General features: G+C 47.7%; 1 long non-coding RNA gene across 1 annotated transcript; it reads right to left on the bottom strand.

Moving 5' to 3' along the window:
* Positions 1 to 15,447: 15,447 nt before the first annotated feature.
* LOC123998729 lies at positions 15,448 to 17,373 on the bottom strand. Its single transcript, XR_006832322.1, has 3 exons — positions 16,330 to 17,373; positions 16,004 to 16,235; positions 15,448 to 15,902 (listed from the first exon to the last, which is right to left on the bottom strand). It is a non-coding gene; the product is annotated as an uncharacterized LOC123998729 (long non-coding RNA).
* Positions 17,374 to 17,734: the final 361 nt, after the last annotated feature.

Below are 17,734 nucleotides of genomic sequence, written 5' to 3'. Positions count from 1 at the left end.
CGAGCTGTGGGAGTTGGGTGAGCCGCGTGCCCGATGCGCCTCCCCTCGCGCTCCGGTGGTACTCTCCCATCAATTCACTAGGCCAGGGAGCTGGTTGGTTGGCGGATGATTTAAGAATATATCCTCCTCTACCTCCTACCCCCACCCATGACGTCACCTACAAAAAAACACACGTATAGGCTATTGATTTAGCTACATATTAACAAACTACATCTAAAATAAAGAATTGAACATAATAAAATATATATATTTAATGATGATGAATATGATAAAGCCCATGCCTTTGACCATCACTCATCTTCCTTATGATACACAGACAGTAACCAACTGTTACAACACCTCTTAACAGTATCATGCATGAGTGATCCATTTAACAAACTTTTATCCAAGCCTATGTCACTCAAATCATCAAATCAAATGTTATTTGTCACATGCTTAGTAAACAACAGGTGTAGGCTTAATAAGAATAGCAAAAATCACTGAAAATCATCTCCCTCTCTAACTTTAAGCAACAGCTGTCAGAGCAGCTCACAGATGACTGCACCTGTACATAGCCCATCTGTACATAGCCAATCCTAAGACCGCATCACCCTTCCTTTTATTTTTTGGGGCTCATTTGCACCCCAGTATCTCTACTTGCACATTCATCTTCTGCACATCTATCACTCCAGTGTTTAATTGCTAAATTGTCATTATTTTGCCACTATGGCCTATTTATTGCTTTACCTCCCTTATCTTACCTCATTTGCACACACTGTATATAGACCTTTCTATTGTGTTATTGACTGTACGTTTGTTTACTCCATGTGTAACTCTGTGTTGTTGTTTGTGTCGCACGGCTTTGCTTTATCTTGGCCAGGTCGCAGTTGTAAATGAGAACTTGTTCTCAACTGGCCTACCTGGTTAAATAAAGGGGAAATTTAAAATAAAAATAATAATAATAATGTCTGAGAGTAAGACCATTATTGAGAGTAAGGCCATCAGTGTAAAGGCCCAGTGCAGTCACAAACATCATTTCCTGTGTTTTACAGTGGGGAAAAAAGGATTTAGTCAGCCACCAATTGTGCAAGTTCTCCCACTTAAAAGGATGAGAGAGGCCTGTAATTTTCATCATAGGTACACTTCAACTATGACAGACAAAATGAGAAAAAAAATTCCATTGTAGGATTTTTAATGAATTTATTTGCAAATTATGGTGGAAAATAAGTATTTGGTCAATAACAAAAGTTTATCTCAATACTTTGTAATATACCCTTTGTTGGCAATGACAGAGGTCAAACGCTTTCTGTAAGTCTTCACAAGGTTTTCACACACTGTTGCTGGTATTTTGGCCCATTCCTCCATGCAGATCTCTTCTAGAGCAGTGATGTTTTGGGGCTGTTGCTGGGCAACATAGACTTTCAACTCCCTCCAAAGATTTTCTATGGGGTTGAGATCTGGAGACTGGCTAGGCCACTCCAGGACCTTGAAATGCTTCTTATGAAGCCACTCCTTTGTTGCCCGGGCGGTGTGTTTGGGATCATTGTCATGCTGAAAGACCCAGCCACGTTTCATCTTCAATGCCCTTGCTGATGGAAAGAGGTTTTCACTCAAAATCTCACGATACATGGCCCCATTCATTCTTTCCTTTACACGGATCAGTCGTCCCGGTCCCTTTGCAGAAAAACAGCCCCAAAGCATGATGTTTCCACCCCCATGCTTCACAGTAGGTTTGGTGTTCTTTGGATGCAACTCAGCATTCTTTGTCCTCCAAACACGACGAGTTGAGTTTTTACCAAAAAGTTATATTTTGGTTTCATCTGACTATATGACATTCTCCCAATCTTCTTCTGGATCATCCAAATGCTCTCTAGCAAACTTCAGACAGGGCTGGACATGTACTGGCTTAAGCAGGGGGACACGTCTGGCACTGCAGGATTTGAGTCCCTGGCGGCGTAGTGTGTTACTGATGGTAGGCTTTGTTACTTTGGTCCCATCTCTCTGCAGGTCATTCACAAGGTCCCCCCGTGTGGTTCTGTGATTTTTGCTCACTGTTCTTGTGATCATTTTGACCCCACGGGGTGAGATCTTGCATGGAGCCCCAGATTGAGGGAGATTATCAGTGGTTTTGTATGTCTTCCATTTCCTAATAATTGCTCCCACAGTTGACTTCTTCAAACCAAGCTGCTTACCTATTGCAGATTCAGTCTTCCCAGCCTTGTGCAGGTCTACAATTTTGTTTCTGGTGTCCTTTGACAGCTCTTTGGTCTTGGCCATAGTGGAGTTTGGAGTGTGACTGTTTGAGGTTGTGGACAGGTGTCTTTTATACTGATATCAAGTTCAAACAGGTGCCATTAATACAGGTAACGAGTGGAGGACAGAGGAGCCTCTTAAAGAAGAAGGTACAGGTCTGTGAGAGCCAGTAATCTTGCTTGTTTGTAGGTGACCAAATACTTATTTTCCACCATAATTTGCAAATAAATTCATTAAAAATCCTACAATGTGACTTTCTGGATTTTTTTTTCTCTATTTTGTCTGTCATAGTTGAAGTGTACCATTGATGAAAATTACAGGCCTCTCTCATCTTTTTAAGTGGGAGAACTTGCACAATTGGTGGCTGACTAAATACTTTTTTTGCCCCATTGTATATATATTTCCACACTATGAGGTTGGAATAATACTGTGAAATTGTAAAAATGATGATAATGCACTTTTAGTGTAAGAGCTGTATGAAATTTCACCGTTTTGGTGGGATGGAGTTTTGGCCTGCCTTATGACATCACCAGGTAATAAATGAGTTATTAGACCAATAAGAAAGAGAGTACCAAATCATTTTCAGTTTCCCCCTCCCCATTCAGACCACTCCGAAACAGTCCTAGCTAAATTCTTGCTTGAGAAAATGGAGGGGGGGGGCATTTTTATTGAAAACAATCACAATAAGGAACTTCATTGTTACCCAGAAATAATTTGATATTGCGATAAAAATGGCTGCATTTGACAAGAGGAGGAACCCACAACCCACTGTCTGGTTAACAAGAGGAGGAACCCACAACCCACTGTCTGGTTAACAAGAGGAGGAACCCACAACCCACTGTCTGGTTAACAAGAGGAGGAACAAGAGGAGGAACCCACTGTCTGGTTAACTAGAGAAGGAACCCACAACCCACTGTCTGGTTAACAAGAGGAGGAACCCACAACCCACTGTCTGGTTAACAAGAGGAGGAACCCACAACCCACTGTCTGGTTAACAAGAGGAGGAACCCACAACCCACTGTCTGGTTAACAAGAGGAGGAACCCACAACCCACTGTCTGGTTAACAAGAGGAGGAACCCACAACCCACTGTCTGGTTAACAGAGGAGGAACAAGGAAACCCACAACCCACTGTCTGGTTAACTAGAGAAGGAACCCACAACCCACTGTCTGGTTAACTAGAGAAGGAACCCACAACCCACTGTCTGGTTAACAAGAGGAGGAACCCACAACCCACTGTCTGGTTAACTAGAGAAGGAACCCACAACCCACTGTCTGGTTAACAAGAGGAGGAACCCACAACCCACTGTCTGGTTAACAAGAGGAGGAACCCACAACCCACTGTCTGGTTAACTAGAGGAGACAAGAGGAGGAACCCACTGTCTGGTTAACTAGAGGAGGAACCCACAACCCACTGTCTGGTTAACAAGAGGAGGAACCCACAACCCACTGTCTGGTTAACAAGAGGAGGAACCCACAACCCACTGTCTGGTTAACAGAGAGGAACAAGAGGAGGAACCCACAACCCACAACCCACTGTCTGGTTAACAAGAGGAGGAACCCACAACCCACTGTCTGGTTAACAAGAGGAGGAACCCACAACCACCGTCTGGTTAACAAGAGGAGGAACCCAACAACCCACTGTCTGGTTAACAGGAGGAGGAACCCACAACCCACTGTCTGGTTAACAAGAGGAGGAACCCACAACCCACTGTCTGGTTAACTAGAGAGGAACAAGAAGGAACCCACTGTCTGGTTAACCCACAACCCACTGTCTGGTTAACTAGAGGAGGAACCCACAACCCACTGTCTGGTTAACAAGAGGAGAAACCCACAACCCACTGTCTGGTTAACAGGAGGAGGAACCCACAAAAACAATCACAATAAGGTACTGGTTAATTGCATAAAAATGATTTGGAGGAAACCCACAACCCACTGTCTGGTTAACAAGAGGAGGAACCCACAACCCACTGTCTGGTTAACAGAGGAGGAACCCACAACCCACTGTCTGGTTAACAAGAGGAGGAACCCACATTTTTATTGAAAACAATCACAATAAGGTACTTCATTGTTACCCAGAAATAATTTGATATTGCGATAAAAATGGCTGCATTTGACAAGAGGAGGAACCCACAACCCACTGTCTGGTTAACAAGAGGAGGAACCCACAACCCACTGTCTGGTTAACAAGAGGAGGAACCCACAACCCACTGTCTGGTTAACTGAGTTAACAAGAGGAGGAACCCACAACCCACTGTCTGGTTAACAAGAGGAGGAACCCACAACCCACTGTCTGGTTAACAAGAGGAGGAACCCACTGTCTGGTTAACCCCACAACCCACTGTCTGGTTAACAAGAGGAGGAACCCACAACCCACTGTCTGGTTAACAAGAGGAGGAACCCAACAACCCACTGTCTGGTTAACAAGAGGAGGAACCCACAACCCACTGTCTGGTTAACAAGAGGAGGAACCCACAACCCACTGTCTGGTTAACAAGAGGAGGAACCCACAACCCACTGTCTGGTTAACAAGAGGAGGAACCCACAACCCACTGTCTGGTTAACAAGAGGAGAAACCCACAACCCACTGTCTGGTTAACAAGTGTCTGGTTAACAAGAGAGGAACCCACAACCCACTGTCTGGTTAACAAGAGTCTAAAAGAGGAGAAACTTGTCTGGTTAACAAGAGGAGGAACCACCACTGTCTGGTTAACAAGAGGAGGAACCCACAACCCACTGTCTGGTTAACAAGAGGAGAAACCTATTTGGGAGGTCCTGTCTGGTTGGAAAACCCTTCTGGGAGACATGGTTAAAGTCCAGGATATCCAGGACTGGACACAACACCACTGGCCACAGGTGTGGCCTCGGCCTCAATGCTTATATCAGAGAACATCTTCCCTATAGCCTGAAATTCAAAGTGAATATCACTCAGTTTCCCTATGGTTTCACTTCACAAGTTAAATAAACAGGGTGGCCCTTATGATCACAACTTCTTCCCAGCCTGAAATACAAACCAAATATCTCTCTTGTTTCACATCACTGACTCCAGTGAAATAGTGGTCCCCAATTTCACGATAGATTGCATCGCAGCAAAAGGCGTTTGATATCAGAGCAACTTTCCAAGCCTGGAATATAAACCTAATATTGCAACCTAATATTTCACTTGAATAAGTGAAGTGAAAACAGAGAGATATGGAGAAAAGGGGTCAATATTCAGTTTGGATTCCAGAGTACAACCTTCCTGCATACATACTATTTGACCTGTAGTCATTAAACTCTAGGTTACTACAGTAACATAGTTATTTCTCTGCCATGTGCAGCACTTTCCCCCATAATACTTGTCATGGCAGTGGTTGCTCATGCCCCCATAGCTTTCTATTGCATAAGTCAGCCCAGAGAGATGAGAGATGATGGGTCCTGGTATATGACTAATGACTGATGAGCAGGTTCCTTATATAGCCCCCATGAGGTCGCCAACGTCATACACCGTCATCTCTATTACATCACAGGTCCGTGGTGGGGAGTAGAGGTGGGGAGAGGAGGTGGGGAGAGGAGGTGTGGAGTAGAGGTGGGGAGTAGAGGTGGGGAGTGGGGAGTGGAGGTGGGGAGTGGAGGTGGGGAGTGGAGGTGGGGAGTAGAGGGGTAGAGGTGGGGAGAGGAGGTGGGGAGAGGAGGTGGGGAGGTGGGGAGGTGGGGGGAGTGGGTGGGGAGGTGGGGAGTAGAGGTGGGGAGTGGAAGAGGGGGAGTAGAGGGGGGAGAGGAGGTGGGGAGTGGAGGTGGGGAGTAGAGGTGGGGAGTAGAGGTGGGGAGTGGAGGTGGGGAGTGGAGGTGGGGAGTGGAGGTGGGGAGTAGGAGTGGGGAGGAGGTGGGGAGTGGAGGTGGAGATGGAGGTGGGGAGTAGAGGTGGGGAGTAGAGGTGGGGAGTAGAGGTGGGGAGTGGAGGTGGGGAGTGGAGGTGGGGAGAGGTGGGGAGTAGAGGTGGGGGTAGAGGTGGGGAGTAGAGGTGGGGAGTAGAGGTGGGGAGTAGAGGTGGGGAGTAGAGGTGGGGAGTAGAGGTGGGGAGTAGAGGTGGGGAGTAGAGGTGGGGAGTGGGGGAGTAGAGGTGGGGAGGTGGGGAGTGGGGAGTGAGGTGGAGTAGGGTGGGGAGTAGAGGTGGGGAGTGGGGAGGGAGGTGGAGGTGGAGATTGGAGGGAAACTGAGAGATTGTAAGAGAAGATAGAGGAGGAAGAGAGGGGATCATCACAGAATAGATGAGAAGAGTAGAACAATAATAAGGTGGAATGGTGGAGATAGAGGAAAGGTAGAGGTGGGGAGAGGAGGTGGGGAGAATAAGTAAGGTGGAGATGAGGATAGGAACGGAAAGGTGATGAGAGGGGAGTAGAACAATAATAAGGTGGAATGGTGAGATGAGGATAGGAACGGAAAGGAGATGAGAGGAGTAGAACAATAATAAGGTGGAATGGTGAGATGAGGATAGGAACGGAAAGGAGATGAGTAGAACAATAATAAGGTGGAATGGTGAGATGAGGATAGAATGGAAAGGAGATGAGTGGGGAGAACAATAATAAGGTGGAATGGGGAGATGAGAGATGAGGATAGGAAGGTGGGGAAGGTGATGAGAGTAGAACAATAATAAGGTGGAATGGTGAGATGAGGATAGGAACGGAAAGGAGATGAGAGAGTAGAACAATAATAAGGTGGAATGGTGAGATGAGAAGAGTAGAACAATAATAAGGTGGAATGGTGAGATGAGGATAGGAACGGAAAGGAGATGAGAGGAGTAGAACAATAATAAGGTGGAATGGTGAGATGAGGATAGGAACGGAAAGGAGATGAGAGGAGTAGAACAATAATAAGGTGGAATGGTGAGATGAGATAGGAACGGAAAGGAGATGAGAGGAGGAACAATAATAAGGTGGAATGGTGAGATGAGGATAGGAACGGAAAGGAGATGAGAGTAGAACAATAATAAGGTGGAATGGTGAGATGAGGATAGGAACGGAAAGGAGATGAGAAGAGTAGAACAATAATAAGGTGGAATGGTGAGATGAGGATAGGAACGGAAAGGAGATGAGTAGAACAATAATAAGGTGGAATGGTGAGATGAGGATAGGAATGGAATAATAAACAATAATAAGGTGGAATGGTGAGATGAGGATAGGAACGGAAAGGAGAAGAGTAGAACCATAATAAGGTGGAATGGTGAGATGAGGATAGGAACGGAAAGGAGATGAGAAGAGTAGAACAATAATAAGGTGGAATGGTGAGATGAGGATAGGAACAGAAAGGAGATGAGGGGAGTAGAAAGAAGTCTGGGGGGAGCTGGCAGTTCTCTCCATCTAGCCCCGTCTCTCATTCTCTCTCTCTCATTCTCTCTCTCTCATTCTCTCTCTCTCATTCTCTCTCTCTCATTCTCTCTCTCTCATTCTCTCTCCAAGGGCTATTAAACAACATGTTTACTGGCAACTGAGGTCTGTGTACCTAACAACATCAACCCCAATAAATAGTTTTATGGAAGCTGCCTGCACAGTAAACCTGTGGCCATAAAGACGTGGCGGAGGAGAAGACATGTTCTCTGAGTAAGGAGATGACTCCTGTTTCTCCCCGGGCCACACATAGCACAGCTCCCAACTGGGAGGAGGGAAGAGGGAGTGGGAAAAGGAAAGAATTCCTGCTCCGGAAAGTAGTGGATGTGGTGGATAAGAGTCTGTCTGACCTGGGAGAAGAGCAGAGAATTATAAATACTACAGAACATCCACCACTTGACTTGAATGTCCGTTCTGTCACTCCGTCCGACCTGTGGATGCGGAGGAGAGCAGACAAATAGAATGACAAGTCAGTGTTGCTGAGTCAGTGATGGATGGACCTCTTGGCCGTGGTCTATTTATCAGTAGGCATTGTAACAAAAACACTATCTTGACCAGAAGACTATCTTCCTCTCAGCTCAGTTCATCTAATACTCTCATCCACCTGGAACTGAACCCACGATTCTCATACTATAGACGTGTCAGAGAAGACACAACCGATAGATGACAGGAATGCTATATGTACATACCCAGCGTAATCCCCACAGTCATCACCACACTCCAGTTGGCTAAATACCACGAAGTTTAACCATCCATGTCTGTGTAGTAGATCATTTTCTGTTGTCCGCAGTTCTTTACCGTAGAAATGTCAGGTATTATACAGTGTAGAAACACAGACATTGTGCTGATTAAATAAAGAAGAATGCTGGCATTCCTTGTCAAATCAAATCAAACTTTCTTTGTCACATGCGCCGAATACAACAGGTGTAGACTTTACAGTGAAAAGCTTACTTACAAGCCCTTAACCAACAATGCAGTTCAAGAAGAGTTAAGAAAATATTGACCAAGTACTGCAGACTAAAGTAAAAAGTAATAATAAAAAGTATCACAATAAGTAACAATAATGAGGCAATATACAGGGGGCACCGGTACCGAGTCAGTGTGCAGGGGTACAGGATAGTTGAGGTAATCTGTACATGTAGGTGGGGGTGAAGTGACTATGCATAGATAATAAACAGAGAGTAGCAGCAGTGTACAAAAGGGAGGGGGGGGTCAATTGTCTGGTGGCGATTTTATTAATTGTTCAGCAGTCTTATGGCTTGGGGGTAGAAGCTGTTGAGAAGCCTTTTGGTCCTGGACTTAACACTCTGGTACCGCTTGCCGTGCGGTAGCAGAGAAAACAGACTATAACTTGGGTGACTTGAGTCTCTGACAATTTTATGGGCTTTCCTCTGACACCACCTATTATATAGGTCCTGGATGGCAGGAATCTTGGTCCCAGTGATGTACTGGGCCGTTCGCACAACCTTCTGTAACACCTAACTCAGATGCCGAGCAGTTGCCATACCAGGCAGTAATGCAACCCGTCAGGATGCTCTCAATGGTGCAGCTGTAGAACCTTTTGAGGATCTGGGGACCCATGCCAAATCTGTTCAGTCTCCTGAGGGGGAAAAAGGTTTTGTCGTGCCCTCTTCACGACTGTCTTGGTATGTTTGGACCATGATAGTTTGTTGGTGATGTGGACACCAAGGAACTTGAAACTCTCGACCCGCTCCACTACAGCCCCACCGATGTTAATGGGGGCCTGTTCGGCCCGTCTTTTCCTGTACATGTCACTGTGGGGACGACGTCGTCGATGCACTTTTTAATGAAGCCGATGACTGAGGTGGTGTCCTCCTCAATGCCATTTGATGAATCACAGAACATATTCCAGTCTGTGCTAGCCAAAACAGTCTTATAGTGTAGCATCCACATCATCTGACCACTTCCATATTGAGCGAATCACTGGTACTTCCTGCTTTAGTTTTTGCTTGTAAGCAGGAATCAGGAGGATAGGATTATGGTCAGATTTGCCAAATGGAGGGTGGGGGAGAGCTTTGTATGCATCTCTGTGTGTGGAGTAAAGGTGGTCTGGGATATTTTTTTATCTGGTTGCACACGTGACATGCTGGTAAAAATTTGGTAAAACTGATTTAAGTTTGCCTGCAATAAAGAACATGGCCACTAGGAGTGCCACTTCTGGGTGAGTATTTTCTTCTTTGCTTATGGGCTTATAGAGTTGTTTGAGAGCGGTCTTAGTGCCAGCTTCACTCTGTGGTGGTAAATAGATGGCTACGAATAATATAGATGAGAACTCTCTTGGTAGATAGTGTGGTCTAAAGCTTATCATAAGGTACCTCAGGCGAGCAATACCTCGAGACTTCTTTAATATTAGACATTGTGCACCAGCTGTTATTGACAAATAGACACACACCCCCACCCCTCATCTTACCAGAGGTAGCATCATACGGAGCTGGGGCATGTTCATTAGGCACCAAACGGAACATAACGTACTGAAACAGGTATAGGGACTACCTCGAGTTGTCCCAATAAGAAATGCTTGTTTTTGTTTTCCGTTGTAAAATGTTGGTATCTCCCTGCCTACCATTATCTCACTGTGTGAGTCATGAGCTAGACCAGAGGATCACAGTGGTGGGATATACAGTACTCTATCTCATCCTTCCATCTCTCTGGGCTAAACCACCCAGGACCAAAGCTCCAACCACCACATCAGTCTGTGTCTATGATGATAAAGCAGATACCATTAGTGGTTATTGTTTTGACACATGAAGACGGCTTTGTGTATCATTTACTGTTAAACACACCAGTATAATGCTATAGTCCTATTGGACACCATAGGACCATACCTTTGGGATTACTCACTGCTAAAGAGATGATTCAGCAGAGTTTCCCTGAGCAAAGGCACATTCCAGACAGGTGTTATACTGTATAAGGAATGGACTTAGAGACTAGGTGAATATACCTGGCTTATTATCATTATGTACTTAGCACTTCTTAATCTCTCAGCACACACGCACACCATCCTCCTCTCTCCCTTCATCACTTTGTCCCTCCATCCCTCCCTCAATCACTCTTCTTGCATTAATTAGTTCACTCACCTGTCTGGTCTGTACTGAATAGGAGCGATGGAACATTAGAGAGGGACAGGAGGTTGGAGTGGTTTACTGTGCCACACACACACACACACACAAGCACACACACTCACACACGCACGCACGCACACATCCTCTCCCCACAAACACCTGTTATTTTGTTGAGCAGAACCCCCAGTCCCCCCTTGCCAGGGTTAGGGTGAGGTTGGTGGTTTGTGGTCAAGGTACAGGTACGGGGACAGGTTCACCGATATGCCACACTGCTGCCTTTCTACAGCATCATTAAGTCCAGCTAAGTGATGATGGTGGCTTGGATGTGTGAAGCTCCAGCCATGTCAGCCTACAGTCATCTCTTGTCATACCTCTCCCACAACCTTTCCACAGACTGCCCTCTGATGCAAGAGATCGGCAAGGGCTAGAAATAAGGACGTCTGTGTGTACAAACTGAAATAACAGTGAAAGAATGGAGAGAAATGTGGAAGGAATGAAGGAATGTGTGTGTGCTTGGCCTTTGTCCTTTGTGTCCGGTTCCTGTGTGTGTGTGTGTGTGTGTGTGTGTGTGTGTGTGTGTGTGTGTGTGTGTGTGTGTGTGTGTGTGTGTGTGTGTGTGTGTGTGTGTGTGTGTGTGTGTGTGTGTGTGTGTGTGTGTGTGTGTGTGTGTGTGTGCTTGTGTGTGTGTGCGTGCGTGTGTGTGTGTGCGCGCTTGGCCTCAGTCCGTTGTGTCCAGTTCCAGTGTGGGTTTCAGTCATGTGTTCCAGTGCTCTTGGTTGACCCCTGCTGCTGGGGCAGTGGAGGGAGCGCTGACCACAGTGGCTGACCACTACACTGGGTGGGAACTGGGAAACAGCAGACACCAACCTCAGCTGACCAGAACTGAGCAGTGGGAATCACACACACACGTGCACTCGCAGGCATGCGCAACCCGACACGCATACGCATTTACATATGCACACACGCGCACACACACACACGCACACACACGCACACACGCACGCACACACGCACACACGCGCGCACACGCACACGCACACGCACACACACACACACACACACACACACACACACACACACACACACACACACACACACACACACACACACACACACACACACACACACACACACACACACACACACAGACATGCAGCCATTCAGCCTAGAACAAGCCTTAACATGCAGTTAAGTCAGTTTCCCCTGTTCCCCCCTTGGTGGGTCTCACACCCTAAAACACTACCTCTTTATTCACTGGCTGGCTAAAAAAACACACAGTCTCACGAAACAGGGGGACTTCCAGCATAGAAGCAAGAGAGAAGCAGAGGGGCTTGAGACATAGCAGTGTAATGGCTGGTGCTCTGTTGTCTATCAAGCCCTGACCTTTTCAACATGTGTGTAGCTGTGTAGAGACTGCTGGGAACCGGATCAGAGGAAGACAGGGGTCTCGGGTCTCCCCTCTACACCATGGTGGCCTGACCCCCCTAACCATGGGAACTCCCCCACTGGGAGAGTCCACATGCTGAGTGGCGGGGGTGTGGGGATTGGGCGAATATGGCGATGTCTGCAAACCCACAAATCACACAGAGGAGGCTGGTGAGGGGAGGAGAGACTAGTCAAGGACCATATCACCTCCACCCTACCTGACACCCTAGACCCACTCCAATTTGCTTACCGCCCAAATAGGTCCACAGACGATGCAATCTCAACCACACTGCACACTGCCCTAACCCACCTGGACAAGAGGATCGACTACAGCTCGGCATTCAACACCATAGTACCCTCCAAGCTCGTCATCAAGCTCGAGACCCTGGGTACATATTCTTTATCCCCTTACACTGTGTATAAGACAGTAGTTTTGGAATTGTTAGTTAGATTACTTGTTGGTTATCACTGCATTGTCGGAACTAGAAGCACAAGCATTTCGCTACACTCGCATTAACATCTGCTAACCATGTGTATGTGACAAATAAAATTCGATTTGATTTGATTTGATTTGGATTTGATGGCTCATAATAATGAATGGAATGGTATCAAACACATGGAAACCAGATGTTTTAATGTGTTTGAGATAATTCAATTCATTACGTTCCAGCTATTACTATAAACCCGTCCTCCCCATTTAAAGTACCACCAGCCAACACTGGAATCACACTATGGTTGTTGGTTATGCGCAGCAAGGAGCGTTCTGTGTCGCTGGTCCCAGTGAATCCAACCCAACTTAAGATCCATTTGTAACAAACTGTTTGGAATGAGATGTGGAGTTATGTGGTTAGGGAGGAGGGTGGGAGGCAACAATGATGTGGACTGGGGTTAATCAGTGGCAGATTTCGGGGTTGAGGGTGAGAGGGACCCAGCTAATAATTCCTGGATACCTCTACAGGAGGGGAACAGCTGTCCGCAGAAATGTATTAGAAATGTATTAGGTCCCTATAAGCCTATAATGACTCCTCCAATTGGCATGCCAGGTGGGGCTTTCACTTCATTCTCTTCTTGTTCTCCTCCTTCCAATCCTTCTGGTCCCTAGTTCCAGGCTACAGTCCTAATGGTGTTGGTGTGCTGGGGAGGATTAAGGCAGGATTTCCCCATGCCTCACTGGAGATCTGCTAGGCAGGCAGGGACTGACAGGACTGCACCACAGAGAGTAGAGAACAGGAGATGGGAGGAGAGGAGAAGAGGGGGATTAGAGGAAAAGACGGGAAGGAGAGGTGGGGGGAGGGAGGAGGGGGAAGGAAAGGAGAGGAGGGGGAGCAGGGGATGTGGAGGACAAGGTTAAAGGGGAGAGAGGAGAAGAGGGGGAGGAGAGGACGAGGAGAGGAGGAGAAGAGGAGGAGGAGGAAATGGTGAAGAGGAGGAGGAGAAGAGGAGGAGGGGGGATGGTGAGGAGGAGGAGAGGAGGAGAAGAGGAGCAGATGGTGAGGAGGAGTAGAGGAGGAGAAGAGGAGGAGGAGATGGTGAGGAGGAGGAGGAGGAGAAGAGGAGGAGAAGAGGAGGGGGTGGTGTGGAGGAGTAGAGGAGGAGAAGAGGAGGAGGGGATGGTGAGGAGGAGTAGAGGAGGAGGAGGGGATGGTGAAGAGGAGGAGGAGGAGATGGTGAGGAGGAGGGGAGGAGGAGAAGAGGAGGAGGGGATGGTGAGGAGGAGGGGAGGAGGAGTAGAGGAGGAGATGGTGAGGAGGAGGGGAGGAAGAGAAGAGGAGGAGGAGAGGATGGGTTATAAAACTGTATGTAATCAGTTACTCCCCAACCCTGCTATACCACACCTGACGAAACCATGGAAGCACTTTACCTCCGAGTGAGAACCACCCTACACAGTTTACGGGCCATAACATGACAGTGTGTTTTCGCACGCATCATGGTAGCGATTAACTGTGTTTAATGTGATTCCCCCCTGCGGCCATTAGCCTTCGCTGCTCTGGAAGTTGTAAGGATACGGCTGCTTTAAAAAAATAATTAGACTAGCTTTGGATTATTTTATTGTTGTTTATTATTGGAGCCGTAAAGAGGTGGGGAACGGAGAAGTTGAGATGGGGGGTATGCGTGCCTGAGAGAGGTGAGGTAGACCCCCTCTACCTTTTTATGTACCCCTCCACTGGCAAGCTTCTCATCTGGAATTTAGTGCAAATGGTGCTGGCAGGAGGTGGGAGTCCCATATAGATAATGATGATGAGGTAGGGGGACTGGGGGAAGAGTGGACTCTGTGTGTGTACTATGTTATATGGAAAACCCCACCTATCCCCCACACACAAACACACCAGTAGGAATAATGTCATGGTCCTTCTCCTCTCTCCTTCCCCTCTCCCAAATCTCCCTTCCCTCTCTCCTTCTCTCCTCTCCATCTTTCTTCCTCTCTCCCACAGATCTCAAAGTGTCAAAACCTCAAGAAATCAAAACAAACTGATTAACAACAGGAAGTGAAGAGAGTTGCTCCATTATGGGCTTAGAAAGAAGAATGCTGCTCTCTGGTTACAGCTCTCACTCAAATCCACACATTCCACCAGGGTTTAAAGGGGGAGCCGGGACTAGCTGCCGAAGGGGCATTGATCAGGATATCAGGTGGGATCCTGGGGCTCCCAGGGGGAAAGAAGGGGGTAGGGGATGTCTGGGGTGGGCTGACAATCAGGGAACCAACTGACAGTCCACTGTCATGTGATGTAGGACACCTGCACTTATCTAGGACTATCCCATAGAGAGTTCATGGCTGTCAGTTCAATAGGCAAGGGATTTCTAGACCCAATGAGTGACCATGTAGAAATAGTATATGCCATTTAGCCAACACTTTTAACAAAAGCAACTTATGCGTGCATACATTGTTGCATACGGGTGGTTCTGGGAATCGAACCTACTATCCTGCCCCTGTAAGCTCCATGCCCTACCAACTGAAATACGTATATCCTAGTTGGTATAGTATAGCCTAGTTGGTATAGTATAGCCTAGAGCTAGTAGAACATCTAGGGACTATATCCACTAAAGTGTTCCTGACCAGATGGCTTTTCAGGACTGCTTAAACATGGCTAGACAGACTGGTTTGGATCATCATGACCCGGATATCTGAAAATAAATCCATGAATAAGTAGGGCTGTCAGTTCTAAATAAAAAACTAATTTAAAAGCCGATTTAGAGAGCTGCACTGAAAGAATGTTGTTGACTCTATCTTTAACTACTCTCTGTGGATCGGTAGCTCACTACACCCGTGAGACTGTCCTCTGTAGTCACACCATCTCAGACCTTTGTGTCCACTACTGTAACAATGACACAGGGAGTCGAGAAGGAGGTGCAGGTGAAAAGTTTAATGAAATGAAAAACATGAAACAAGACGAGATCGCATAAACCAGGATCAATACCAACTGAGGAATGAACAAAAGGAAGGGACCTATAAGGGGAAGTAATGAGGTCCAGGTGTGAATCATGATGAGTCCCAGGACCAGTGGTTAGTATTCCGGTAATGTCGCCCGCCGGAGGGGAGGAGCAGATGTGAAAGTAACCCCCCCTCTGATGCACGGACCCTGGGAAATCACGGATGATGTTGGGATCCAGAATGTCCCAACACCGCTCCTAAGGGCCGTACCCCATCCAGTCTACCAGATACTGGAGCCGACCCCCCCACGACGCCGGGTGTCCAGCAGAAATCTGACAGCATACGCCGGACTGCCCTCGATGTCCAGGGGGGGGGTGGTGGGGTGTCGTGGGGGACTGCATCAGTTAGGGGACCAGGAACCACCGGCCTGAGAAGAGAGACATGAAAACAAGGGTGAGATATGGTAGTGACTGGGCAGTTGTAACCTTTTCATCACCTCGTTGACCCGCCAGAGAACCTTAAACGGACCCACAAATCGGGGGCTCCGTTTCTTGCAGGGCAGGCAGAGTGTGAAGTTCCTGGTAAAGAGCCAGACGCAATCCCCAGGATAGAACACAGGGGTCTCACTGTGGTGGCGGTCTGCCTGTTCTTTTCGACGATGGAGTCTCACGTGAGCGTCGCTCCACACTTGTTCTGCATGCCGGAACCACTCAACCGCAGCAGCCTCGGTCTGGTCCGGAGTCCACGGAGCCAGGGCCATCTGAAAACCCAGAACACACTGGGAGTCAACCCAGTGTAGTGATGCAGAGAATTCTTGGCATACTCTGCCCATGGAAGGAATCGTGCCCACTCACCTTGCCGGTCCAGACAGTGACTCCTCAGGAACCTCCTGGTTCATCCTCTCCACCTGCCCATTGGACTGAGGCTGGTACCCGGAAGTGAGGCTGACCGTGACCCCGAGCTTCTCCATGAAGGCCGTCAAACTGATTTGAATTGGAGGCCACGGTCAGAGACAATGTCCTCCGGAAGGCCATAATGCTGGAAGACCTGCTGGACGAGTGCCTCAGCAATCTGGAGAGCAGTGGGGAGACCAGGAAGAGGAACTAAATGACATGACTTAGAAAATCTATCCACTGCCACAAAGAATGGTGGTGAAACCTGTCAGAGGAGGGGAGATTGGTTACAAAGTCAATGGATAGATGAGACCAAGGTCGCTGAGGCATGGGAAATGGTAGGAGCTTCCCTGCTGGGGCATTCCGCGGAGACTTTTTTAGGCACATACGGAACAGGAGTTGACATATCGACTGACATCCTGCACCATCGTGGGCCACCAGTACTTCTCAGCAATGGAGTGAGAAATACCTGGATGTCCTGAGACAGCTGTGTGTGCCCAGATCAGCAGCCGATCCCTTATCCCTGTGGGAACGTAGATGCGTACAGGAGGACAGTTCAGGGGTGCGGGCTCACTCTCCAGAGCCTGGTGGATCTCCACATCTCCGTTCCAGACCACAGGAGCTACGACTCGTGAGGATGGGATTTTTGGCTCACTCAGGACAGGGCCCTCTCCCGAATCGTAGAGGCGGGACAATGCATCGGCCTTTGTGTTCTTTGAGCGATAGGTTAGCGTGAAGTTAAACCTTGTGAAGAAAAGCGGCCACCTTACTTGGTGCGGATTCAGCCTCCTCGCTTTTCCTAATGTACTCCAGCTTCCTGTGGTCGGTGAGGATGATGAATGGTTCCTTGGCGCCTTCAAGCCAGTGTCTATACTCCTCTAATGCCAACTTCACCACCAGGAGGTCCCGATCACCGACGTCATAGCTCCTCTCTGCAGGGGACAGTTTCTTAGAATAAAACGTACATGGGTACAACTTCTCTGGGTTCCCCTGTCGTTGAGACAAAATTTCCCCGCCTACCTCGGAAGCGTCCACCTCACCCACAAAGGATATTGTGGGATCTGGATGTTTCAGCACTGGGACAGAGGTGAAACGACCCTTGAGAAGACAGAATGCCTCATTGGCTGATGGACCCCACACCAACCTACGGGGGCCTCCCTTAAGGAGAGAGGTGAGAGGAGCGGCAACAGAGCTGAAATTCCTGATGAAACGACGGTAGCAGTTGGCAAACCCCAAAAACGTTGTAACCCCAATGTTGGTTGGGACTGGTCATGACCTGACTGCATCTACCTTTTTGTCGTCCATCTTTACTCCCTGCGGGCTGAATTGGTAACCCAAGAAGGGGAGACCACCCTCTGATGGAATA

This window comes from Oncorhynchus gorbuscha, linkage group LG16 (genome assembly GCF_021184085.1).
Source record: "Oncorhynchus gorbuscha isolate QuinsamMale2020 ecotype Even-year linkage group LG16, OgorEven_v1.0, whole genome shotgun sequence".
In the NCBI taxonomy this organism is placed as follows: domain Eukaryota; kingdom Metazoa; phylum Chordata; class Actinopteri; order Salmoniformes; family Salmonidae; genus Oncorhynchus; species Oncorhynchus gorbuscha.
This window is presented reverse-complemented; position numbering and strand designations above follow the sequence as displayed.